This window comes from Chiloscyllium plagiosum, unplaced genomic scaffold (assembly GCF_037043375.1).
Source record: "Chiloscyllium plagiosum isolate Xiang-an unplaced genomic scaffold, Cpla_swu_hap1 HiC_scaffold_1, whole genome shotgun sequence".
NCBI lineage: Eukaryota > Metazoa > Chordata > Chondrichthyes > Orectolobiformes > Hemiscylliidae > Chiloscyllium > Chiloscyllium plagiosum.
This window is the reverse complement of record NW_028270139.1, coordinates 56,478,700-56,506,557: the sequence shown is the minus strand read 5'-3', so window position 1 is coordinate 56,506,557 and position 27,858 is coordinate 56,478,700. Positions and strand designations below refer to the sequence as shown.

At 41.8% G+C, this 27,858-nt stretch overlaps 1 long non-coding RNA gene across 1 annotated transcript in view; it reads left to right on the top strand.

The window, feature by feature from the left end:
* The first annotated feature begins 218 nt into the window (after positions 1-218).
* LOC148152125 (uncharacterized) overlaps positions 219-27,858 on the top strand; it is a 150,046-nt gene continuing 122,406 nt past the window's right edge. Inside the window, exons 1-2 of the long non-coding RNA XR_015758028.1 lie at positions 219-333; positions 3,579-3,644. This is a non-coding gene — a long non-coding RNA (uncharacterized LOC148152125). The remainder of the gene's footprint in view (positions 334-3,578; positions 3,645-27,858) is intronic.

The window sequence follows — 27,858 nt, the reverse complement described above, 5'->3', positions numbered from 1 at the left end:
GCTTTTTTTTTGTCTACAAAAAGACGCCTCAGCTGTACTGCTCTTGAAAATTCTAGCACATATGCTAAATGCTAAGGCTTTGCTGAGGATGCATATTTTTTCAGTGTACTTCTACTGACCCCTGGCTTTCTATGCATGATGCTGTTTTAACACAGTGATAAATATTTGCCTGGCATAGGGCTCCCTGAGCATGTGTCACACTGACAGATCACCAATTCCCAACTTCTCCAAATGATCTTGCTGTAGCATCGCCAAAGGTGTGAAGCAACACATAGAAGTGATGCAGCTTTTACCCTGGCGATTGACTATACAATAAAATCAAGCGACTTAAAGGTATGAGTGCTATATATACTTAAAGATTTTTTTGGTAACCAAAAGCAACTCTTATAAATTAAACTCTTAATTATAGTCTTGAAAAATTAACATCATAAACTTTGAACAATTCTATGTTAGAGTACATTTCTTTTCATTTTGTTATTTTTACTTAACTGACTAAATGATGAACAGATAGATAAATAGAAAGACATAGACAAAGAGCTAATGAACAGGTCTTTAAGGCAGGTGAACACAACATGGAGATGGGCAGTAGAAGTGATACAAGGAAGGACTCTTGCAGTAGTGTACTAGTGTCCCTACGGAAGTCCAGGTTCAAGTCTCACTTGCTCCAGATCTGTATAACAACATTTATGAACAGGCTGATTTGAACACTACCAGAATAGTCATATGGCAGCAGTTCTGACACAATTGAATTGAATTTATTGTCACGTGTACCAAGGCAAGTGAAAAGCTTTGTCTTGTGAGCAGGCAGGTCACATAATTAAATAACATAGATACATAAATCATAGGTAAATAGTGACAAAAACAAAACATAGGTACAGGCGAATGTTAAGAGTTTGTAAGTCCATTCAGTATTCTAACAACAGTAGGGTAGAAACTGTTTTGAAACCGGCTGGTGTGTGTGTTCGGGCTTCTGTACCTTCTCCCTGATGGTAGAGGTTGTAGAAAAGCATAGCCAGGTTGGGATGGATCTTTGAGAATACTGGCAGCCTTTCCTTGATAGCGGGCCTGGTAGATGGATTCTATAGCTGGGAGGTTGGCCTTTGTGATTGTACCACTCTCTGTAACTGTCTCTGATCTTGAATGGTACAGTTGCCATACCAGATAGTGATACATCCAGACAGAATGCTCTCGATGGCACACCTATAAAAATTGGCAAGGGTATTCACCATCATGCCAAATTTCCTCAGCTGCCTGAGGAAGAAGAGATATTGTTGGGCCTTTGTAACCAGTGTGTCCACATGAAGAGTCCAAGAAAGCTTGTTATTGATGACCACTCCCAGGAGCTTGACACTCTCCTCGTTCCACCTCTGTGCTGTTAATGTGTAGGGGGCATGAGAAACATCCCACCGAAAGTCAATAATGAGTTCCTTGGTTTTGCCAGCATTGAGAGCTAGGTTGTTCTCAGTGCATCATTTTTCCAGGTCTTCCACTTCCCGTCTATGGTCTGTTTTGTCACCATCTGAGATTCGACCGACTATGGTGGTGTCATCAGCGAACTTGTAAATGCCATTCATCTGGTAATTGGTGACACAGTCATGGGTATACAGTGAGGATAGTTGTAGGCTGAGTACGCACCCCTGGGGGGCTCCAGTGTTGAGTGTTAGTGAGGATGAAATACTGTCCCCAGTCGTCACTGATTGTGACCTGTGGATCAGGAAACTAAGGATCCAGTTGCAGGCAGTGGTGCTTAGTCCAAGATCACTAAGTTTAGTAATCAGTCTCAAGGGGATAATCGTGTTGAAGGCTGAACTGTAGTCAATGAGTAAAATCCTTACGTCACTGTTATGGTGTCAAGATGTTCTAAGAGGAGTGAAGAGCTGAAAATGTGTTGCTGGAAAAGCGCAGCAGGTCATGCAGCATCCAGGGAACAGGAGAATCGACGTTTCGGGCATAAGCCCTTCTTCAGGCATAAGCCCTGTTCCCTGGATGCTGCCTGACCTGCTGCGCTTTTCCAGCAACACATTTGCAGCTCTGATCTCCAGCATCTGCAGACTTCACCTTCTCCTAAGAGGAGTGAAGGGCAAGTGATATGGCATCTGACATGGATCTGTTAGTCTGATAGGCAAATTGGACTGTGTCAGGAGTAGTGGGGAGGCTGGAGTTGATTAATGCCATGACCAGCTTTTCAAAGCACTTCATGACCACTGAAGTTAGGGCCACTGGGCGGTAGTCATTGAGACATGCTGCATGAACCTTCTTAGGCACAGGGATGATGATGGCCCTCTTGAAACAGGCAGGGACAGTGACCTGCTGCATGGAGAGGTTGAAGATGTCCGAAAAGGCCTCTGCCAGTTGATCTGTGCGTGTTCTGAGTGCACGGCCGGGTACTCTGTCTGGTCCCATTGCTTTCCTTGGATTCACATGAAGGAAAACTGATCTGACCTCTGATGCAGTGACTGTTGGGATAGGTTCGTCAGAACTTGTTGGAATAGGTGTTACCTGTCCGCCGAAATTCTGCTCAAAGCAAGCATAAAAGGCGTTGAGATGATCTGGGAGGGATGTGTCATCCTCTGCTATCTTGCACTGTCCCTTTTTAGAACCTGTGATGTCATTCAGTCCTTGGCATTGTCGCCAGGTATCAGTCTGGGCCTCTAGTTTGGATCAGTATTGGTCCTTGGCTGTCTTAATGGCTCTGTGATGGTCATACTTGGATTCCTTATATTTGAGTGGGTCTCCTGATCTGCAGCCTCATGCTTGGATTTTAGCAGGTCCTGTATGTCCTGATTCATCCAGGGTTTCCTGTAGGGGAACACCCGGATTGACTTCCTCAGCATGCAGTCCTCCACACACGTGCTGATAAAGTCTATGTTGGTGGTGGCGTACTTGTCCAAGGTACCTGCAGGCTGTTTGAACATGTCCCACTCAGCCGATTCCAGACAGCACCGGAGTTGATCCTCTGCCTCCTCCAACCAGCACTGGACCTGTATCCGTGAGGGGGTCTCCTGCTTGAGAATTAGCCTGTAAACCGGGAGAAGAAACACGGCATTGTGGTCGAAGCATGGGAGTTGAGATTTCTGCTCAGTGTCAAATGTGAGGCTATAGCTGTGAGTCGGTAGATTAAAAAAAAATGAATTCAGATATTCAAGGAGCTCCCTGCAATAACACCTTTTTGTCAAGAAATTGAAAATATGTGGTGTTTTCTGTGAAGGAAGAGTAAAATTGGGGAAGTAATTTGAACAGTATGCATCTCCATTTATGGTATTAGCTGAAAATGAACAACAAAAATGATGTCTATTTTAATACAAAAAAAACTAGAGCTGGATTCATTTTTTGAGCAACTTAAAATGTATTGATTTTAAAATAAAACTGATTTACATCGAGATATGCATCATGGAGAGATGGATAATGAAAAATAAAGCCAGTAATATGGTCGGCAGCTTTCAAGAATGTGGAACCCTGGGTGAGCTGTGTTAGCAGCAAGTTGTTGATTTTTCACAATCTGCTCATACCCAACATTCTGTTTGTTATAGTCTTCTGTATTAAAAATAATTTAGGAAAACAATTACTTTGTTTTGCAGAATAGCAACCTGTCTTGCCAGCTGGATATATCAAGAGGCTACAGATGTTACACATTGCAACATCTTGTGAGTAGTCCTGCATGAGTGTTGTCAGCTGTAATTTGGATGTTGCCAAGTGAAAACGTATAGAGATTGTGTACCTATTTATCAGTTGTCATTTGTTATATTAGATCAGCAAATTCTGTGATGTTGCTCTCATTCCCTATTTTGTTTGTCTCATTGTGTTTTACATGGTCTCTCTAATGTAGTACCACTTGACGTTGCCCTTAGTACTTATATAATAGCAGGGCGATCAGCAGTGTCATGCTGTGTTTAAAAGTAGCTCCTAGCAGCCGCTCACCACAAACATAAACCATCATTAATTACCATACAGTCTAATAAAGATGCTGAAGATTTTACTTTGCAAGTATTTGTACCCAGATGATTAAGGCTGAACCATACAAACCAATAATAGCTTACATTTGCACAACACAAAATTTTCGAATGATTGAAAATGGGATAACATCTGGGAGAACATTTATTACAAGATGAATTCATTTGTAATGTTATGGTTAACTCTGGAAAGGATTAATTGTAATATACAGAATTTCATACAAATACTGTAACAAGACTTTCATTTAAATAAGGTAGGTTCGGTGTGAGAGTTTAATTCAGCAAGGTAGGTTATAAAATGAAACTAAAGGATATGCTGGTAAATAAGAAATTAAAACAATTTAAATCGATAATTAATCACTCTCAACACACATCCTTGAGGAATAAAGATTCCATTGGAAAAGTGGCTTAACTATGGATCCCCAAATAGAGTAGCACCAATGTCACTTAATTTGAAATGCATCGGTAACATGAACCAGGGGACCCCAAGTTCCTAGCATATCCTTTCGCTTTCTTTAATATTGTGCTCGATTTGTTATGCATGTTGAAGAACAATGCCATCAAAATGATTCCTCCCTCCTTCATGACTTTTCACTTACATAGGAGCATACTGTGGGGTGCTATCCAATGGGTTTATGTTTCTGACCTCTGCTCATGGTCATTAATCTTGCTGAGCATCCATGTCTCCCATATGTCCAAAGGATGCCTCACCATGTTGCACTCTGGTTACTGCTGACCAGGAAGTGCATGATTTGGGTCTTTTCTTGGACTCACTCTGTCATATCTACACAGGCCCAATTTCTCATCACCACTCCTCTGGTGCTGAGGTCACAAACCAACTCCAGTTATGTCTCCTTTGTAAGATTTGTAGACAGACAGCAAATAGTTCTCCGTGTTTCATTAGCTCCAGAAAAATGATGAGAAAAGAGAAGTCATCCTTACTATCTATTACTCGAAGCTTAGAATTCCTTTCTAACATGAAGAAAAATTCCATTCACAATAATGACAACCACTCATGCACTAAATTGGGTACCATTGTCTCTATATTTCAGCTGTTTGCCACATCTGCCATCATGATTGGTCATTAGATATCACCCTGAATCAATTAATGTACTTGCCAACTAAAAAGGCAATAGTTGTGTTGCTAATGGGTATGTGTTGGGGAACTGGAAACAAATGTGAAGTTGAGGTCATTGACCCTGGAGGGAAATTTATCCTTTATGTCCACTGAGACAGAGGGGAGGATTACACTTAACATCTTCTTCAAACGATGACACCCCCAAAACTCCAGCACCTCTTCAACACCACTCTGGAATGTCAGTCATAATTATGTGCCCAAGAATTTGGAGTAGAACTGGAGTAAATCCATTTCCTGCTGACTCAGAAATGTGTACGACTGATTGATTGAAGAGGCAAAAGTGAGGACTGCAGGTGCTGGAGATTAGAGCGGAGAGTGTGGTGCTGGAAAAGCACAACAGGTCAGGCAGCATCCAAAGAGCAGGAAAATCAACGTTTCGGGCAAAAGCTCTTCATCAGGAGTCCATTTGATTTGTTGATGTCATGTTGGAAAGGAAATTTTCATCCTCAGTTGATATTGGCTGCACAGGATTCCAGGACCACAGCAATGTGCTGAACTCTCGATTGTCCTAGGAAGCCATCCAGCCTTATTCAAGAAGACAGTTTGCTATCACCTTCTGGGGTAATGCAGGCAGGCCTTGTCAGCAATTCGACATCCATTTCTCACAACAAGATCTGGAGGGCTGACGGAGTTCCGAACTTTTCACTCTTGAAGTTGGTCAAAACATTGTTTGAATTTTACAAAGGTGTGATTTCTCAATTTACTATTCACTTGATGATGTGAATCAATAGCAAGAAATACACCAGGCTAATCTCTAGTGTAAACAAAAACAAGGAGTTAATTTTATTCCATAACTCACTCAATGCAAACTAAAAAGGCAAAAGCTGTCTAAGGGTAGAGGAGGTGGACTTTGAAAAAGCTCCATAAGAATAAAAAATGATCTTTTCCAAAGTTCCTTTGGTGTTCTTGATGTGCCAGTGGTGTTGTGGCTGATGCAAACTGGTTGTTCGTCTGGAGGCCATCTCTTTTAAACTGCAATCCATCTGTTCCAGGCTGGGTGCTGTAGCACTTGAAATTCCTCTTATTCCAAAATTCTCTGACTTTGTGCTATATTCCAATTTGTAACAGAGCTTGTGCCCAAGTCTGAGAAAGAAGAACTGACAAGAGAGAGCTACTGTTACTGTTCTATACTGCAGGTCTTTTTGATGTTTGCTGTATGCTATAACAAACATAGCAAATTATAATGCTTGTCTCAATCACATTTCAATCTATGATAGCTATCATTTGGCACACAATGGGAAAAATCCTCATGAATGACAAGCTTCAACTCCCTTTGTCAGAGTAATTGAAATATCATTGGGACAGCTAAAGGAATCTTGGACATCTTTTTTTTTCCATAGTAGGTTTGGGTAGACTTCCTTTGCCTCAGCTGCTTCTGCAGCCAAGTGGTCTGTTAATTTTTATATTTCGGTGTTTATCAATAAATTTTAACAACAGCAGTGTGAGGTTCAGCAGGGAGACAATGTCCTATTCTCTGGTAATTCAATTTCAGAAGCAACTTTTATAGGGTCAGTATACTTCTGTGGTCCTTTAACAAAAAGTCCCCTGTCTCTTTTTAAGTTGTTGCATTTCAAAAAGAAGTCCCACATTGACCTAGTTAAAGATTAATATGTAAATATATTCCAACTTCATAGTACCATTAATAAACAAAAAAAGACATTGGTAGTGCTTGGTTGCACTCTTACTGATCTGATCATTACCAGCCGTGGGATCATCTGGGAGATCCTTGTCAATCTATTTTTGGTCATTTCTTCATTTTCAGTCATATGCTTTCCATTCCCAAAATACTTGTAAACATGGGGTCAGCTACGTCGTGATGATACTCTGCTTGACCTACATCACCTTCCTTTTCTTTTCTACTGACCCTGGTTATCCAATATCCAGTCTTTGAAGACCTCGTATTACCTTGAGCTAAGTACTGGAAAGATCTCCGTGGCGATTGTATGCTATCCCTATCCAATGGCTTGAGCTGAAACAGACTGCTTGCAACGTTGGCATCTTTTCACCCTGAGCTTCCAGCCACAGGATCATCTGGGAGGTCCTGTTGATCTATTTCTGGTCATTTCTTCATTTTCATTCATATGCTTCCCATTCCCAAATTCCATATCCTTTCAATTACAAAAACAGCTTTCTTCTGCATTCATAATATCATCCATCTTTGTGCGTGGCTCAGTTCAGCAGCTTCTGGAGCACATTTTCACGTTGTTTTTTACCTCTATACTTAATAATTCTTTTGCACTTCTGTCCAGTCTCTCATCCTTCACCCTTCATAAGCATCAGCTCAACCAAAATAAGTAAACATACAAACACCTGTATCAAGAAGGATTATCTGCTGCTAATGAGATCATCAGAACATGATACCTTATAATGATCACTTCAGTGTTCCCTAAGGGATGATCTCAATGATAACTTAATCCTATCAGATATGAACACAGATTTTGAATCAAATTTTAGAGTTTCAAAGGGATTTTATCTTTGCAGGAATATCATCAGTTCTAATCCCCCTAAATGTAATTTAAGCTATGATTATATTTGATCATAGTTGAGAGACAATCTGATCTATAAATTTTGGTCAGTGTTTTGTTTGTCTGGATGGAAACTGAAATTTTGATTTGCCAGCTGCTGAAAGTCAATAATCAAGTCTCAATGTCTTTCGGCCGCTGCTCTGAACATTCTAATTGCTGTGCTGAAATTTGTTTTGTGAAGCTTAAAACCCAGTAAAGACAATGGATTATCACTTCATCACTTTCCTCTCCCGAGTCTCTATAACAGACGAGATGGATGTGGTGAAATTGTTCAGTGCCTGAAAGTAGACTTGGGTAACCGTAATGCATAATTAACCTGTGCAGATTCCTTCCTGCTGATTTTGCATGCTAACTGAGCGTAGCCAGAGCTTGTGATGTTATAGATTGACTACACACTGCAGCAGGGGGTATACATTGGTGTAATGCTAGTATCCTTGAAAACTGCATCATTCAAAGCCAGCTTGCTCCTTATAAAGGTATATTCTGTCTCGATCAGGTGGTAGAGTTCATGCTGCTGAGGAGAATGTGAGTAAAATGTCTTGTTGTGTGATACTGGAAGAGCATAAGTCCTAGGTAATCTGTAATTGCTCCGAATGACTTAGTGAAGGAGGAAGAAGGGAGTACAGAGCTCCTCTTTCCCTTTAGGAGAACGTCTCGAAAAGCCTTGAGAAGCAGAGCAAACAGATGACCTTAGCAGTAATGAAAAGAGAAATTGCTGGGGAAACTCAGCAGGTCCAGTGACCCTTCCACAGAGTGGGTTGGCCTCAGCAGTTATTGTCTGGCCCTGAAAACCTTGATACAGGAATCTTACATGAATGGTCAGTGCGTTCATATTGAAATATCATCAAATGTGTCATAACCTTCGGACACTGTTCGGAAATCAAACATCCATCAGCAATTTCCTCCTGCCACAACTCATAGCTCACATTCATAGCTTTAGAATAGAACAGAATGGAAATTTATTGTCTTTCTGTAAGCCTCATATCCATACTTCACAGCTTGCACATACTGCCAGCTATTCATACATGACAGGCAAATGAACCAAAGAGATTATACCACATTTACTGACACAGATGCCTTCCTGAATCTCCTCCCTTCCTACCTACCCTGTTCCTATTGAGAGCTTTATAACCCGGGATGATAAGCATCTAGTCCTGTTCTGCCTTGAGTCATGTTTCTGTCAACGCTACTGTCATACCCCCCAGAGCAATTTCTGCTTTCATTTCCCCATTTTGCTCACATGCTCTGTGAAATTAAGTGACTGTAATGCTGCACTTATCTCTTTCTTGCCCATTGGAAGGCTACCTTTCTTCATTCACTGTTAACATCCAAGCCTTCCCTCACTTCCTTTACCCCATTCCCCATCTTATCTCTTTTTGTTCTCTCTGATATTTCCAAAACTAGGCCATTAGTCAACCTAAACCCCTATCTTACAAGTTTAAGTCCACCCCTACTGCGCTGTTTACTCTCCCAGCCAGGTGATTAGTTCCATTTCTACTCTGGTGAAACTTCCTTCTTTTGAATAGCTCTCTTCTCTCTCAAAAGTGATCCCAGTGTGCCAAAAAACCTAATCTCCTCCCTTCTGCATCCTCCCTCAAACCACACATTTCCTTCCTGGATCTGTTGTTGCCTAAATGGTGAAGTTCATGCACAGGTAATATTTCTGAGAGTACTGCTGTGGATGTCCTGTGTCTCAACCCACTCCTTAGCTCCTGAATCTGACCCAGAAAGATCTCCAAGCTATCCCTCTCCCTATGTTCCCAGATGAACCACAGCCACTATTTGTCACCCTCTCTTGCCAGAAGTTTTGCAGATGTTCTGTTGTGTTCCAATCCTTTGCACCTGAGAGGCAACAAATCGTACAGGACTCACAATCTCAGCTGCAAACTAGACCGTCTATTCCTCAAAATATTGAGTCACCCACTACTACTATCCTACTAATCTGCTTACCAGAGGAGCATTGGGTACCATGGTACAGGTAGATGACCCTTTATCTGAAATCATCGGGACTAGTTATTTTTGGAATATGGAATTTTTTGAATTTCAGAATAAGTGACAGTTTGATGGTGAAATTGTTAAAAATCTTACCAGAGGAGCAGACTTAGTAGCTAAATTGGCCTTGAGAGAGAATCCAGGCCTGCCGGTGCTGGGCCAGGCCCCTCCCACACACCCCCCACGTTGCATCTGAGTGACACGCATTGAGTGGATGTTGACTTGGGTTAACTGCTTGCACGGCAAACAACCTTGTTAATGAGAAAAAATCTTCACAAAAAACCTTCGGATTTCAGAGCTTTTCGGATTTTGGAACTTCGGATAAAGGATCATCTACCTGTATTGTAGTTTTCCCTTGGGCCATCCACCACTAACTCAGTCTTGTTCCTCACTGAATAGGCATCTAAAGTTTCATGCTTATTAGACAGCTCCAAGGAGTCCTGTGTTTCCTGTAACTGCCATCTCCTTTCCTTTTAGTGAATGGTCACCCACTCACCTGCCCTCTCTACACTCCTCCCTGCCTGCCTATCATGATGTGGAGTGTTCACTCTCTGGGATGACCGTACAGAAACCTCTCTCCTTCCTGTATGGTGTGCAGTGAGAAGAGTTGCTGCACCAAATCAGCCGCACGGTGTTGGAGGACTGCTGCTCTCTGTCACTTCATGCAGATGTGACTGCCCTGTCTGTCTTGGCGATCCAAAACCTCCCATGTTTACAGGTCAAACCAATGCACATGGCTGAGGCTCTGTTGTTTCTAAGTCTCAAACAAGTTTTCTAACAACCCTTACTTCTCTCTCTCTCTCTTTTGGTTCAAGGAGGCAGGAGGGAAACACTACAATAATGTAATGTTTGGGACAATAATGTGTGAAAATGTGAATATGTTCATTTCAGAAGGAGAATGGGAGAACAGCGTGTTCATCAAATGGAGAAAACCTGTAAAAAGCTGCAACCCAAATGTACTTGGGCAACCTGTACATGAAACACAGAAAGCTAGCACACAGGTGCAATGTGGGAGTCTACTCACTGGAACTTAGAAGACTGAGAGGTGATGTCATTGAGAGAGGCTTGACAGAGTAAATGCTGAGAGGATGTTTCTCCTCATGGGAGAATCTAGAACCAGAGGGCATAGTCTCAGAACAAAGTGATACCAATTTAAGACTGAGATGAAGAGGAATTTCATCTCGCAGAGAGTTATGAACTCTTTGCCGCAGAGAGCTGAGAGGCACAGTCCTTGTGTATATTTAAGGCTGAGACGGATAGATTTTTGTTCAGTCCGGGAATCCATGGTTTCAGGGAAATAGCAGGAAAGTGGACGCAAGGAACGTCAGATCAGCTGTGATCCTATTGAATGGTGGAGCATATCAAGGGCCCTAGTTCTTGCTCCTTGTTCATATGCTCGAATATTATAATACCAGATCTTTAAGATAGTCAGGTTTGTGAACACACTTGTTTACCTTAGAAGGATTGTGCTTATGAATATGATTCCTTTGGGCTGTTGTGTAAATGAGCACTTGGCATGTTAACGAATTCAAAAGAAGTCAAGGTCCAGAAAGCCAATCCACCTGAAAGATTCTGAGAACCGAATAGCAAAGTATTGACACATCGTCATGAATTCAGATTGAGGGCTCCTGCTCAATTAAATTCCCTCTTTGATCCTACCAAGCCTCTGGACGGGGCTAGAAAGCTCCACTTTCTGATCCGATATTTCCAATCATTAACCAACATGACCTCAGTCTTTTTAGGATAATAGATTTCCATGTTCTTCAATTGCATTTGTCCCGCTTCCTTCAGCCAATTCCCAAAAATAAAACATTTAGTAAAAATCTGTGAACCAAGTCTTGGAGGGTAACTTGCTGGTCATGGTATTCCCATGTATCTGATGGCCTTGTCTTTCTAGGTGGTGGAAGTTGCTGTTTAGAATGTGCTGTCTAAGGAGATTCGGTGAGCTCTGCAGCAAATGCAATGGCAGGTCCGGGAGTGGAAACAGTGTTAAACACCCCAATGATCTGCCAAATCACAACTCATGTGCTGGCAAGCTTTTCGTTGGATATATCTGGTCCCAGTTGTGTCTCGGATGCATTGTGAAGTTATAAATCACCTTATCACAAAATGTTCCTTCTTACCCATTGACCACCTTTGATTTGCCGTGACCGCTTAAATTCAGCTGGCTCAGCTAAATGCCACAGACTGAAGGCATTGTGACTGCTGTTAGGATGCCAGTCCTTACCCTGCACAATTCACAGTATGTGGTCACTTACCATTGGTGGCTGAGGGATAAGCAACCCTTTGAGATGTAGTCCATCTCCAAGTTGTCATTCAGCCTCTACAAAGTGACGAGCTGTCAGTGCATTACTGTACCATTATAATTCTCACAAAGCCAAATACTCACTCCACCAATTTGAGCCTGACAGAGGAGAAGGGACAACACTGTAGCACAGTGGTTTTTCACTGCTGCCTCCCAGCGTTAGGGATCCGATTTCAATTCTAGCCTCTGTTTGGAGTTTGCACATTTTCCCTGTGTCTGCATGGGTTTCCAACGGATGCTCCAGTTTCCTCCCACAATTCAAGGATGAGCAGATGAGGTGAATTCATAGAATCATAGAAGAATCATAGAATCCCTCCAGTGTGGAAACAGGCCCTTCGGCCCAACAAGTCCACACTGATCCTCCAAAGAGTAACCCACCCAGACCCATTGCCCTACTCTATTATCCTATATTTACCCCTGACTAATGCACCTAAGCTACACATCCCTGAATATTATGGGCAATTTAGCATGGCCAATTCACCTAACCTGCACATCTTTGGATTTTGGGAGGAAACTGGAACACTGGGAAGAAACTCACGCAGATGCAGGAAGAATGTGCAAATGCCACACAGACAGTCACCCGAAGCTAGAATCGAACCCGGGTCCCTGGCACTGTGAGATAGCAGTGCTCACCACTGAGCCACCGTGCTGCCCCCTTGACCTTGCCAAGTATAGGGTTATGAGGATTGGATGGATTGCTCTCCAGAGGGTCAGTGCAGATGTGATTAGCCAAATGGTCACTTTCTGCGCTGTCAGGATTCTGTGATTTGATAAGGAAGTGTGCTCAGTTATTTTAGAATGTAAGGACTCAGTGACCTCATGCACATGTCACAACTTTCATCTGCTCCAGCCTGAACTAGGGCAAATCCACTGAAGATTGAGGCCACAGTCTCCTTCACAATCACTGGCAATGAGGTCATTGGCATGCATGGGATTTCACTTGTGGCTGAAACAGGTGGCAGAATAAGGACCTTCTTTTACAGTGCAGACGTCTGACACACTCTCCCTTACTGAGTGTCAACTAGATGGATGGCTCCCTGGACACTATGAGTGGGCAAGACCACCAGCTGTAAACATTTTTCCATTCTGATCCAGTAGATGTCATGTCCTTATCACTTCTGTTCATTGTCCCTCCTCCAGGGAAAAGGTTTTGCAAGCTGTTGAACAAATTAGAGAGCGATTGGCTTATTTACAGATATTGAAGACAAAATTCCTCCCGATGTGCCTTACATTCTTTGAAGACTTAAGTAACTTTAAAATTCTCCAGGAATCATTCAAAACTTCCCAAGTCCAGCAGCAGCACCCCATGGCCTACAGCAGTTCAAGAAAGAAATTATCCATGGGAAACAAATACCCTAGTTGCCTAGTCAGCCTACATCCCACGAATGAACAAAACAAAACTTAAGTTGAAAGTCATTCATGAACCTTCTAAATATAAATGGAGGGAGGTGGGGGGTTTGGGGACTCGTTCCTGATTTGGAGCATGTGTTCTGTTGTTCTAGGTAAAGGGATGATGTTTGCTGGAGCCCTGAGCTCCCAAATAACACCACTGGCATCAAGTCAGTGCCACACAAGATGCCACAACCTGTGTACTCTGCACATTTTCAAATGCATGAGCACCCTTAACAAAATGGTAGCCGACATGGCTCACAGCAGAAATGTGCTTCCACCATTTGGAAGGAAAAAGCTACCCAAAGCACTATCTAACCAATCTCCATAAGCATTATCTCCACTTCCTATTCCTCTTCAAATCTGTGAAATCATTGACAGCAGAATTCAACATGCACTCTCCAGTTCCTTTTGTTTGAAGATCACTTGATTAAAGTAAATACTCTTGAGTTTCCCACAAAAATAATCTTACATTTCCCACAAGACGGAGCAATAATAAAAGACTTATCCCCAGCAAACAGCACAGAAAAGCATCACAATTGTTTCAGCCAGTGTATTAGAGTACTGCAATCCAATCAGGTTCTATCAAGATCATATCACAAAATCTTCTCCACTGAGAGCATCTGCTAGGTTTTGTCTGCAATTTGGAAGGCTAATGCTTAAGCATATGTTTAAGCAAACACTATACTGTGGAGTAATTGTAATTCAATGTACACTAGCAGTTGTACACAGTCAAAGGTTTGAGAGTCGAAGCAGTACTGCACTTTGACACATCTCGTTAGTTATTCTTGTTTTATTCATGCGAGCTTTGTAACTTAGGTTTGATTTAATATACTGTGCAAAATGGTGTGGCATTATGCAAAAGCCACAGTCGATCTGAATGAGCTTCAACACAGTTTTAGAAAATATAAATGAGAAGGGATGACGAATAATATGAAATGCTGTTTTCTCTGTCATTGAAGAGGAAGCAGTGATATAAATAGCTCCAACTTCTTTCAGAATTAGCTTTGTTTGCAGCCTCTAGCAACTTGATTTATTGGTTATGTTGTTGATCTACATCTTAAACTCTAAGGTAAACTTTTCTTACTCAATATTTGTATTTACCACACTTGAAGGTACAATAACAATGACTGTTGATGGTTTTAGCTTTGCTTTAGGGTTTAGGAAGTGACAGATAAAGTATTGAAAAAGTTATTAAATCTTTGCCTTCACATGCTGTATTACAATGGAATCTAAGCCTGTTGGCCCTCCACAACATAAAAAGAATTTTGCATGCCATAAATTATATTAACCTCTTATTGCCTTCAATTTGTTGCTATTATTCTGTTATTATTTCCCAAATATTTAGGTCCTTAAAATTCAAACGGAAGAATGGATATGATTCAAATAGATGAAAGACTCTGTTCTCTGGTGTTATGTTAGCTCTTGTAACACAAACAACTGAGATAGGATTCTGACTGAGAATACATATCACAAGATTTTTTCATGAAGTTTTGACTAAATTATAGCTATCACAGACTTCGATATGATCTGGGCTCAATCACATAGCAGGCTGTTTAATTATCTGATTCTCCTAATGGATTACAAAGTGTTATTCAAGGTGGAGCTGGTATGTTTTTACAAAAATACCATTGGAATAATGTCACGTAGATATCATTACCTGGGATTTCATAAAGGTACATACTTCCCTGATCACAAATACATGCTATGTTACAGCAGCCTAGGATTCACAGATGGATCTTAAGAGTTTATGGACTGCAACATATCCTCCATGTGCAGCATTATTAAAATCCATTCAAGAAAGACTTATAGAGGCAGACACCAAGGTGGGAAAAAGGAACGAACTTGCATTTACATAGCACTTCAGAACATAAAAATGTGCTTCACTATTAAATACCTTGCCTTCTCGGAAAGCAAGATTGCTAAATTTCCAGCCAAATGTGCAGTCACGAGCAATTGCTAAATTTCCAGGGAAGTCCAACATAGAGAATTCATTAATGACCAGATCGATGGCTTGTTGTGACATAGAAACATTGATTACTGAGGCTAAGGTTGGTTCTTTTTCAGGCTGGAGGACATTATACAGTAGTGTTCCCTGGGAGTTGACGTTTAGGCCATTGCTGTTTCTGATATTGCCTTGACTTTGTTATCCAGATGTGGATAGCATGGACTTCGCCCATGTAAAATGCAATAAGGAGGATAATACAGCTCTCAGAAGGAGAGAGAGTGAAGTGGTCAGACACAGGGCAGATAAAGTGTGACACAGAGGAGACTGAAGTGGTGCATTTTAGTAGGAAGAATTTTGAGATTCAGTGTAAAAAGAACTGGTACAATATTGATGCTGGAAGAGACTGCTGGAGGGTTTATGTAAATAAATCTTTCAAGGTGGAAGAAGACAATTTGAGAAGATTGACAAAAGACATGCTGCACTCAGGGCTTTAGAATTAAATCATGGAGTGCAAAAGCAAATAAATTGGGTGGAAACTTATTTGGGTCTGCAGGGCCTAGGCTATGGTGAGATGTGGAATAGTGCAGTGAGGTTCATCTCAAATTCAGGAGAAACTCAGGCCATCTTTTACGCTTTTCAGTGTGGTGAGTTTCTCACTGGTCAGTCGGGAGATGCCAATTGGGTAGTTATTATTGCTTTTTAAATGCCTCATTAACAGAAAAACTCACCTCATTAATATGTAACATTCCATATTACCAAACTCACCATGCAAGCTAAATGTAGGAAACACTCGACAAAGAACCCAGAGCAAGCATTTTGCGGCTTCAACTCACTGCTTTTCCAAACATCCTCCATGTTGGTGTATCAGGCATGCTCCATGGGCACCAGCTGTACACAGCCCACATCCATGTGGTTTCCGACAAGTGCCAGTCTCCATCCACCCTCATGGCACATCACTCACAGGACATTGTTACGTTTCAATGCTCCATAGCGGGCTGAATTGGCAGCTCTCATTGCAGTGGTACTGTGAGGACACTTTGTGGTCAGAGTCTTTGAATCAGCCTACTGACTGGACCAGGCTGCATCTCTGGGCTCTTTGCTTGGTCTCACAGTGCTCATTCTGAGTCCACCTGGAGCTTCACAGCATCCCCGCCTTACATCACCTCTTTGTACTGTGCTCCTTCGGCCAGGGTTACCAGGCTCATATCACTATTGTCTTACGTGCTGTGCAATACAGATGCAAAGCCATAGCTGCCAGGGGCCTCAGGCAAATAAGGTGTCCAGCCACAATAAGTCAAGGGGAGTTTTCAATACTGCTCAGGACAGTCAGAGTCTGGATCCTCGCCTCATAGGGGATGTGGATGTGAATGCAGGCCAGCAAGCTATCGGTGTTGACTCTTTCTGCCCAAATTTGAGCTGGTTTCCTTATAGAATGAGAGAGAGGCAGGTATTGAGGGAAATGAAAATGGATGGGTTGGCTATTATCATTGGTGCAGGTAAGTGGGTGCCACAAGACACTGAGTTGGCAGTATAGAGGGCATGCTGTGTTAGTGGTGCCAAGGGACACAGCTAGTGAAGAAGTGTGTAAAATAGGGTGAGAGCAAGTAGGGAAGATGTTGCAAGCAACAGTGAGGGTAGTAGAGCATGGACCTTGGTGCGAGGTCAGAGCAGGAGCAGAGGTTGAGTGAGTGTGAAGTAGTAGAGAGAAGATGGTGGTACTTATGCTAATGGAGTGGAAAAGAACATTGACTTTATTCTACAGTGCTGGCCATTCTTCTGGATGGCTGAGACTGCATTGACTCAGGTTTGCATGGTCCGGTATCATGGCCTGGAGTGCTGGTCTTATAGGAAGTGAAAGTCCTGCATCAGTGCCACCTTGATCAGCAGGATCTCCAGAATCTGGCCTTCAAAGTAGGCTGCAAATTTCCCCATTTTACCATGTCCAGCGCAAATACCATGAACTGTATTGTACTGGTAGTGATTTAAAACAGCCTTTTAAAAATGGCTGAAGGGATGCCACTGAATACCATGACCTCCGCTGAGCGGGCAATTGTTCTGGGAATGGCAAATACTGAATGGAGTAGACATCGGACATGGGGGAGCGTGGGTAATTAATGACTCATATTAGGTAAGATACACCACAAAGACTCATTAGGTTTCTTGGTGATAAATCCTTCTATGACTGCCCAGGTCTCTTCAAGCTGGTACATTGTATTCAGTTCTGTGCATCACACTTTAGGAATGTCAAGACTTTAAGAATGAGTGCAGAGGTAAAATGGTCAAATGGTACACAGCAAATTCATCATCAGCATCATCATCATCAAATCACATAAGCAACGGTTCAAAAAGGCAGCTCACTGCCAAACTCTGATGGCAACTAGGGGCAGGCAATCCATGCTGGCCAGCTAGCGATGCCCATGCCTGATACGTAAATAAAAAAAATAAAGTTTATGTGTAGAGTTTGGAGAAGCTGCAGTTATTCTTCTTCAGGCAGAGATCTCCGAGGTAGTCCTGATAGATGTGAACAAAATCATGATGAGTTTTGATAAATAAGGAGGGACTGTTACATAAAGATGGTCACAAGAGGATTCAGGTTTCAGCCGTATGGCAGGAAATCAAAGGCAAACTGAAAAGATGATTAATTTTATTTTATACAGTAAGTTGTTGTGATCCAGTACACACTTCTTTAAAGGCTATTGGAAGCAAATCCCATGGAGGGCGTTCAAAAGAGAGAAATACTTGAAAATAAAATACAGGGCTGTTGGAGGTGGGGAGGCAGAGACAAGGGATTTGATAAACTGAATAGTTTTATAGTGCTCGTGCAGCTACAGTGAACTGAAGGGTGGTAAGGACAGCCAGGGAACTATAGACCAGTGAGCCTGATGTTGGTGGTGGGCAAGTTGTTGGAGGGAATCCTGAGGGACAGGATATACATATATTTAGAAAGGCATGGACTGATTAGGGATAGGAGAAAGTGAGGACTGCAGATGCTGGAGATCAGAGCTGAAAATGTGTTGCTGGAAAAGCGCAGCAGGTCAGGCAGCATCCAAGGATCAGGAGAATCGACGTTTCGGGCATGAGCCCTTCTTCAGGATTAGGGATTCTGATTAGGGATAGTCAACATGGCTTTGTGTGTGGGAAATCATGTCTCACAAACTTGATTGAGTTTTTTGAGGAAGTAACAAAGAAGATTGATGAGGGCAGAGTGGTATGGACTTCAGTAAGGCGTTGACAAGGTTCCTCATGGGAAACTGATTAGCAAGGTTAGATCTCACGGAATACAGGGAGAACTAGCCATTTGGATATAGAACTGCCTCAAAGGTAGAAGACAGAGGGCGGTGGTGGAGGGTTGCTTTTCAGATTGGAGGCGTGTGACCAGTGGAGTGCCACAAGGATCGGTGCTGGGCCCTCTACCTTTTGTCATTTACATAAATGATTTGGATGCGAGCATAAGAGGTACAGTTAGTAAGTTTGCAGATTACACCAAAATTGGAGGTGTAGTGGGCAACGAAGAGGGTTACCTCAGATTACAACATGGATCTTGACCAGATGGGCCAATGGGCTGAGAAGTAGCAGATGGAGTTTAATTCAGATACATGCGAGGTGCTGCATTTTGGGAAAGCAAATCTTAGCAGGACTTATACACTTAATGGTAAGGTCCGAGGGAGTGTTGCTGAACAAAGACCTTGGAGTGCAGGTTCATAGTTCCTTGAAAGTGGAGTCACAGGTAGACAGAATAGTGAAGAAGGTTTTGACAAAGGGTCAGTTAGACTCGAAACGTCAGCTCTTTTCTCTCCTTACAGATGCTGCCAGACCTGCTGAGATTTTCCAGCATTTTCTCTTTTGGGTTGGGATAGTGAAGAAGGTGTTTGGTCAGAGTATTGAGTGTTTGAGTTGGGAGGTCATGTTGTGGCTGTCCAGGACATTGGTTAGGCCACTGTTGGAATATTGCGTGCAATTCTGGTCTCCTTCCTATCGAAAAGATGTTGTGAAACTTGAAAAGGTTCACAAAAGATTTACAAGGATGTTGCCAGGGTTGGAGGATTTGAACTATGGGGAGAGGCTGAACAGGCTAGGCTGTTTTCCCTAGAGCGTCGGAGGCTGAGGGGTGATCTTACAGAGATTTACAAAATTATGAGGGGCATGGATAGGATAAATAGGCAAAGTCTTTTCCCTGGGGTCAGGGAGTCCAGAACTAGAGGGCATAGATTTAGGGTGAGAGGTGAAAGATATAAAAGAGACCTATGGGGCAACTTTTTCACACAGAGGGTAATACATGTATGAAATGAACTGTCAGAGAAAGTGGTGGAGGCTGGTACAATTGCACAATTTAAAAGGCATTTGGATGGGTATATGAATAGGAGGGGATTGAGGGATATGGGCCAGGTGCTGGCAGGTGGGACTAGATTGGGTTGGGATATCTGGTCGGCATGGACATGTTGGACCGAAGGGTCTGTTTCCATGCTGTACATCTCTATGACTCTATGAATCACCTCCTTCTGAGCCTGGATGAGTCTATAATTTATTCTATTACTTGGAAAGCAGTGCATGTGAGAGTATATATCCGCTATGTACCCCACTGTCAGGTGTGAAGGTCATTTGCAAAACAACTGACTGAATTGCCTTGGAGCCCTGTGGGCAAGTGTGGCATTTCCACCCCTCACGGTCAAGAGATCCTATCTTCAAGAAGATCTGCCTATCAGCCAAGTCCCAGCAGTATCAGCAATGTTGAGAGTCCACACCTTGTTCTGAAAAGAGATTTTAGCAATTGGACTCAGAGATAATCCTAGGACTTTTGGATTGATAGGGACTGTGGGCCCTGTGAAATGGATGGAGGAGTTGGAGGGGGTAAGGGGGTCATGTTTCAGAGGGGCAGGGGAGCATGGAAAGGTGAGAAAAAAGTAGAGGGTAACAACAGGACACGGTTTGGTGTTCCCGATGCAAAGAAGTGATATCTACCCTTCCTTCCTGCTTTATTCCTCCATCATCCCCCACCAACTGCATTAAAGGAGCAGAAGTGAGATGAGGCTGTTAACTATCAATGAAATGGTCATTAAGGGCTTCAAAAGCCCTCAGAAGCAGGAGCTGCCTGACACTTTAGCTGCCTACAATTGCATAGAGGGCAGCATGAGGCTAGGCAAAGGTGACAAACCAACCACGCATCTTAGTTACATCCAAGTTGGGGCTGGAGGGTGGTGTGGCACAGTGGTTGAGTGCCTAGCCCTAGTGCCTCAGAGCACCAAATACTCAGGTTCAAATCCAGTCATGGGTGACTGTCTGCGTGGAGTTTGTATGTTCTCCCCATGTCTGTATGGATTTTACCAAGCACTCCATTTTATTTTCCCACAGTCCAAGGACTTGCAGGTTAGGTGGATTGGCCATGCTAAATTGTCCCACAGTGTCCAGGGATCTGTAAGCCAGGTGAGTTAGCTACAGTACAGTGGGGTTACAGGGTTATGGTAGGGGGCTGGGTTTGAATCTAGGATGCTTTTGGAGGCTCAGATTTCATTCACCAAATGCCTCTTTCTGTACTGCAGGAATTCCATGGTAAAGCTCCCCCAGCATTTCCAGCAGGCCAGTGCTGAGAGAGCACCAGATTGTGTGTGTCTGCTCAATGCTGCCAGCTGACACCGAACAATCATGTTTAATTTGTCTTAGCAAGTGTTAAGATTGAAGAACAGCATCTGGTTTTCTTTTTGGGGAGACTGTAGCCTCTGGAATTCAGCATCAAGTTCAATAACTTTAGAGTCTGATTCCATTCTCCTATGTTTTTACCCAAACGCAGTCTTGTTATGTCATGGGTTGCTTTTAGCAAGGGCCCATTTTCACACGCCTTTCGACCTGTTGTCACATTGCACAGTTTGCTTTCAGCTCAGACGAACCATTCTCCACCACCCTCAGCACTCATAAGCACTTATTCTCTGCTGTCTAGGCCTGCTATTCTTAATCTGCTCATTTACCTCCCCTTTTCATACCTCTCTGTCTGTCTGGACTCCATCTCGACCATTTTACTCCCCTCACCCTTGTTCCACTCCTTCCCCAACCTCACCTTCAGCATTAATATCGCATTTAACTAGCTGCTGCCAGTTCTGATGAAGAATCATCAAACCTTAAAGTTAACTCTGCTTTCTTCCCACAGACCTGCTGATTTTCTCCAGTCGTTTCTGTTTTTGTTTTTGATCTCCAGCATCCACAGTTCTTTGTTTTACTTTTGTTTATTTTGTTGCTTGCTGAGTTAAGATTTTCATCCACTTAAACTTATACATGTAACATATGAAAGATTGTTAATGAATATTGATCTTGCTTATGATGATTAGTTTAGCCAAATGTTTTAGTTTATGTTCATAAATGAGACAGAAAGAGGTTTTGAGATTGTTGATTTGCTCAAGCACTACATTCAGCTGTCTTCGCTGCAGTAGGATAATGACCCTATCTAATAAACAAATAGGATAATGTCTTGTTATGCCATCTGTGAGTATACATTTACATGGCATTTTGCTTGGAGATGATTAAAATTTACTGACATTAAGGCTATTTTAACTTTGCTTTGCTTCTCATTCCATTCATTGCACAATGAAGGCATTAATGCTTGGATAATGTTGTAGAAATAAATGATTATAGATAGACTTTATTTCAAACATAGCAATGATTTAAAGCAATTAATGTCCCTCCTTAATTGACCCAAAAGGTTGGAGGTGAACTGCATTCTTAAATCACTGTAGTTTGTATGGTGAATGTGCTCACATAGTGCTGACCAGGATGGAGTTTCATATTTTTGACCCAGTGACAATAAAAGCAGAGTCAACTGGTTTCGAAGCAACATGTTACACAACCTGGAAGGGAAGTGCAGGTGCTGATGTCCTCATGACAAAAGCTGCAGATTTAAGGGGTGCTGTTGAATAAGTCTTGGCGAGTTGCTGCAGTGCATCCAGTTGATCAGGCATGAGGGAATAAATGTTTAAGCTGTTAGGTGGAGGTGTGGCCAGTCATGTCAGCTGTTACTTCCTGGACAATGTTTCCAATCATCAGAACCCAGAAAGGCTGTGGACATTTTTAACTTGTTAAAAGAGGACTGCTACAAAGACACCATAATAGCAGGTTTAAATTACGTCTTAGTGTTGTTAGTGGTAAATTGTAAACTTTTCACTGGATTCATGTGAGGACGTATGACAACAAAGCTAATTCTTCCCGTAAGTGGCTATCTTGAGACAGAAAGAGACTGATGGAGTACAACACCTGAAGTGTCAAAAAACTTCAAACAAACCAGACTTTTGACAACAAAGGTAACCAGGAAACTGGTGTCCCTGCTCCAGAAGCCATTCCAGATACACACACACACACACACACACACACACAAACACACACATACACACACAAACACACACAAACACACACACACAGACACACACACACAGACACACACACACACAGACACACACACACACAGACACACACACACACACACAAACACACACACACACAAACACACACAGACAGACACACACACAGACACACACACACACACAAACACACACACACAGACAGGCAGGCAGACACACACACACAGACACACACACAAACACACACACACACACAGGCAGGCAGGCAGACACACACACACAGACACACGCACACAAACTTTCCAGCATAAGTTAATGATCCAATAGTGGGAAAGCTGACTGACGTGTTCACGCTAGTTCAAAATAATGAAGACAACTGTAGAATTCTTGTTGAATGTGACACAGCATGGACTGAAAATTAAAGCTGAGACTTTTCAGCTGTAAGGTTGAGTACTGCATCATTAAGTCTCCATGAAAGTTAATTTTTTTTCCCCAATATATAGAGTTGCTCAGAATTGTAATTGATTTTAAATTATATACTTTGAGGAGATGCTGTATTCAATGGTCTTACAGAAATACCTAGCCCAACTGTAACAAGTCAGGGCAATTTAATAAAGACATGTACATCACACCTAATCAGCGTTGTGAAGCAAGGTTTGTTAGAGCCTTAGGCAGGGCCTTTCAAGGCAATTTCAAAGAACAGATTGTTGCAAATAGAACATTAAACCTTAAAAATATACGATTTTTCAAATGACGAAACAAAACAAATGATTATGTTAATTAAAATTTTCTTCAAGCTGCATTGCAGTGAAATAACAAAGTAAATATCACAGATTTATTTCAGGGCATGCATGAAAAGTTTTGCTCTTTCGTATGCCTGCAGACCGAATAAAACCAGTTTCCTGTAGCAAACATTAGCTTCAACTCACTGGCTTCACCAATTGCAGTATTAAAGAGGTCATAAGCTCTTCGAAAGCTTTATAGGCTGTACACTATACTAGAACAAAGGACAAAGTAATCAGTAAAAGAAAGCTTAAAACTGTGCATGACTCGAATTAATTACAATTTCCACAGTTTACTCTGATTATCTGGGAGCCACACAGAAATGGATGTTTCAGCGTTGAAAAGGCGAGCTGTATTCAATGCAAAGCTTGTAGTTGGCAAAAGCAAAAATGATTGTCTCAAGAGGCAGGCAGCTCTCGTCGAAATGAATGAAGTGGCGTGGCAAGAAGTGAAACTGCAGCAATTATCTGGCATTTGGTTCTCTTATGAGACTTGTTAGAGTCCGATAAGCATGAAAAGGAATACTTTAGTATTGAAATTCTCAAATTGATAATGGATAGCACTTCTCCTCACAGTGATATTCCTTGGATGTTTGATGAATTGGCGAAAATCCAGTTGCAGCTTTCACTTTTAAAAAAAATGCCCAGTTATTCTAGACAGAGAAGAAAAAGTGGAAATCTTTAGTTACGGGAAGAGAGAGTTAATTTGATGATGTTATCGATGAGAAAAAACAAAAATCAGCCTGCTCAAGTTTGCATTCATTTGTTTTGTCAGTTATTTAATTTACCTCATGTATCGACATTGGGTTAAGTCATATTGTTTCTAGTTTTATCCTATTTTGCCATTTATTTCACTTGTGAACTTTTTCTTAAAACCCTTCACATTTCATGCAGCTTCCAACTAAAGCTGGAACATTCTCAAGCAGAAACCTTTGTGCTCATCTGTCAGCTGGAGCTGAACCTCAACTTGATGCTAATACCAAGCCGAACCTCTTGTGACCCAACATGGAAAGCAATTAGTATGTTGCTTCCTACACAGCCAGTGTCACAAGCCTGTTTGACTCTCTCCCATCACCCAAGTGCCCCACATCCCAAAGAAAAATCCAAAACAACAACTAGCCAAGAAAAAGGCATTGCTCAAGCCATTGAAATGAGGAAAGCAATTAGAACATAGAACATAGAACATAGAAGAATACAGCGCAGTACAGGCCCTTTGGCCCTCGATGTTGCGCCGATCAAAGCCCACCTAACCTATACTAACCCTCTATCCTCCATATACCTATCCAATGCCCGCTTAAATGCCCATAAAGAGGGAGAGTCCACCACTGCTACTGGCAGGGCATTCCATGAACTTACGACTCGCTGAGTGAAGAACCTACCCCTAACTTCAGTCCTATATCTACCCCCCCTTAATTTAAAGCTATGCCCCCTTGTAATACCCGACTCCATACGCGGGAAAAGGTTCACACTGTCAACCCTATCTAACCCCCTAATCATCTTGTACACCTCAATCAAGTCACCCCTAAACCTTCTTTTCTCTAATGAAAACAGCCCCAAGTGTCTCAGTCTTTCCTGAGAAACAGAGCTCTTCATTCCAGCAAATCTAAAGCATTATTTCCCAACATTAAGATTAAAATATTGAGCATATTGTTCCCATATTCTACCTCAGATACGTACACAGATAAATTAACTGTCAGTGTAAAACATGCATTGTACAAAATCTGTTTTGGTAACCGCCTTTTTTTTTAAATGAGGCACAATCATATTGATAGGGTATATAAAGAAGGGTTAACCCAGGCTGTTTGGATCATTTTTATTGTGAAGCTTCATATTCTTAGCAGTTAAAAATCTAACCATGAGGTGTGGTTCTATAAACTAATTAAGCAAAAGTTCGTCACTTCTTACTATGAACTAAAAAGCAAAGTTAAATTTTAAAAATTGCTGCAATTACAGAATGACCTTAAATTCACTCAACATGATGGGGTTTATATTTTAGGTTTCGGTTGGGAGACTGGTTCTGAACCTCAAATAAGAGCACAATGACCTGGACAACTGCCTGAATAACATTTGCTCAGCAAATGGGATTAGTTATAGAATCATACCTACAAGCCCCATTTTCTTCCCCATCCATCATTGTCAACCCACAACCCCTATTCTGCTTCACTCATCTTTGGACTGCAGTTCCTCATTAATCCTGGGCTACTGCTGACTGCATTAGGAGCAGTTGTCATTGTTTCCAGTGATGGTCGATGGCAATGGAAAACTTTGGTTTCTGCTGGAAGGAAACTTTTGTGGGGTAGAATTTCTTCCAGAGTTCTTAATAGAAAGCCTGATACTGAATTAATGCTCACAACATACCAGCAGATCTTCACAATCAGAGACCACACATGATTCTTGCTAACTCTCCTGCCAGTGCATATTATCTCCAGCATTACTGGGAAAATTATAAAAGATCCAGTATAATAAATGAACAGTCAATTGAGCTGTTTGGTCAGAGCCAGTTAGTGTCTGAAAATGAGATATTCATGAATTGAATGTCCTATCTCAATTTCTTCTTAACTCTTACAGCTCCATAAGGGGATGAAGTTACATTGTTTGTCACAACCATTGAGCACGCTCATTGTTCAGATTTACTGGTGAACATGCTCATTGTTCAGATTAATTGATGAATACGTTCATCGTTTAGATTTACTGGTGAGCTCACTGACTGTTCAGTTTGACTGGTGAGCATACTCATTGTTCAGATTTACTGGTGAACACACTCATTGTTCAGATTTACTCGTGAACATGCTCATTGTTCAGATTTACTGGTCAGCACGCTCATTGTTCAAATTTACTGGTGAGCACGCTCATTGTTTAGATTTACTGGTGAATGCGCTCAATGTCCATATTTACTAGTGAGCACGGTCATTGTTCAGATTTACTGGGGAACACGCTCATTGTTCAGATTTACTGGTCAATGTGCTCATTGTTCAGATTTACTGGTGAGCACACTCACTGTTCAGATTTACTGGTGAATACGCTCATTGATCAGATTTGCTGGAGAACATGCTCATTGTTTCAATTTACTGGTGAATGCGCTCATTGTTCACATTTACCAGTGAGCACGCTCATTGTTTAGATTTACTGGTGAACACGCTCACTTTTCAGATTTACTGGTGAGCACACTCATTGTTCAGATTTACTGGTGAACATGCTCATTGTTCAGATTTACTGGTGAACACGCTCATTGTTCAGATTTACTGGTGAGCACACTGAATTGTTCAGATATACTGGTCAATGCGATGATTAGTCAGATTTACTGGTGAACACACTCAATGTTCAGATTTCCTGGTGAACACGCTCATTGTTCAGATTTACTGCTGAGCACGCTCATTGTTCAGATTTACAGGTGAACACGCTCATTGTTCAGATTTACTGGTGAACACGCTCATTGTTCAGATTTACTGCTGACCATGCTCATTGTTCAGATTTACTGGTAAACATGCTCATTCTTTAGATTCACTGGTGAACACGCTTATTGTTCAGATTTACTGGTGAACGCATTCATTGCTCAGATTTACTGGTCAACGCATTGATTATTCATATTTACTGGTGAACACGCACATTTCTCAGACTTACTGGTCAACATGCTCACTGTTCAGATTTACTGGTGAGCTCCCTGATTATTCAGATTTACTGGTGAGCTCCCTGATTATTCAGATTGTTTGGTGAGCATACTCACTGTTCAGATTTATTGGTGAACACGCTTATTGTTCAGATTTACTGGTGAACACATTCATTGCTCAGATTTACTGGTCAATGCAATGATTACTCAAATTTACTGGTGAACGCGCTCATTGTTCAGATTCACTGTTAAACACACTCATTGTTCAGATATACTGGTCAACGCATTGATTATTCAGATTTACAGGTGAACACGCTCATTGTTCAGATTTACAGGTGAACACGCTCATTGTTCAGATTTACTGGTGAACACACTCATTGTTCAGATTTACTGCTGACCATGCTCATTGTTCAGATTTACTGGTAAACATGCTCATTCTTTAGATTCACTGGTGAACACGCTTATTGTTCAGATTTACTGGTGAACGCATTCATTGCTCAGATTTACTAGTCAATGCAATGATTATTCAAATTTACTGGTGAACGCGCTCATTGTTCAGATTCACTGGTAAACACACTCATTGCTCAGATTTACTGGTCAACGCATTGATTATTCATATTTACTGGTGAACACGCACATTTCTCAGACTTACTGGTCAACATGCTCACTGTTCAGATTTACTGGTGAGCTCTCTGATTATTCAGATTTACTGGTGAGCTCCCTGATTATTCAGATTGTTTGGTGAGCATACTCACTGTTCAGATTTACTGGTGAACATGCTTATTGTTCAGATTTACTGGTGAACACATTCATTGCTCAGATTTACTGGTCAATTCAATGATTACTCAAATTTACTGGTGAACGCGCTCATTGTTCAGATTC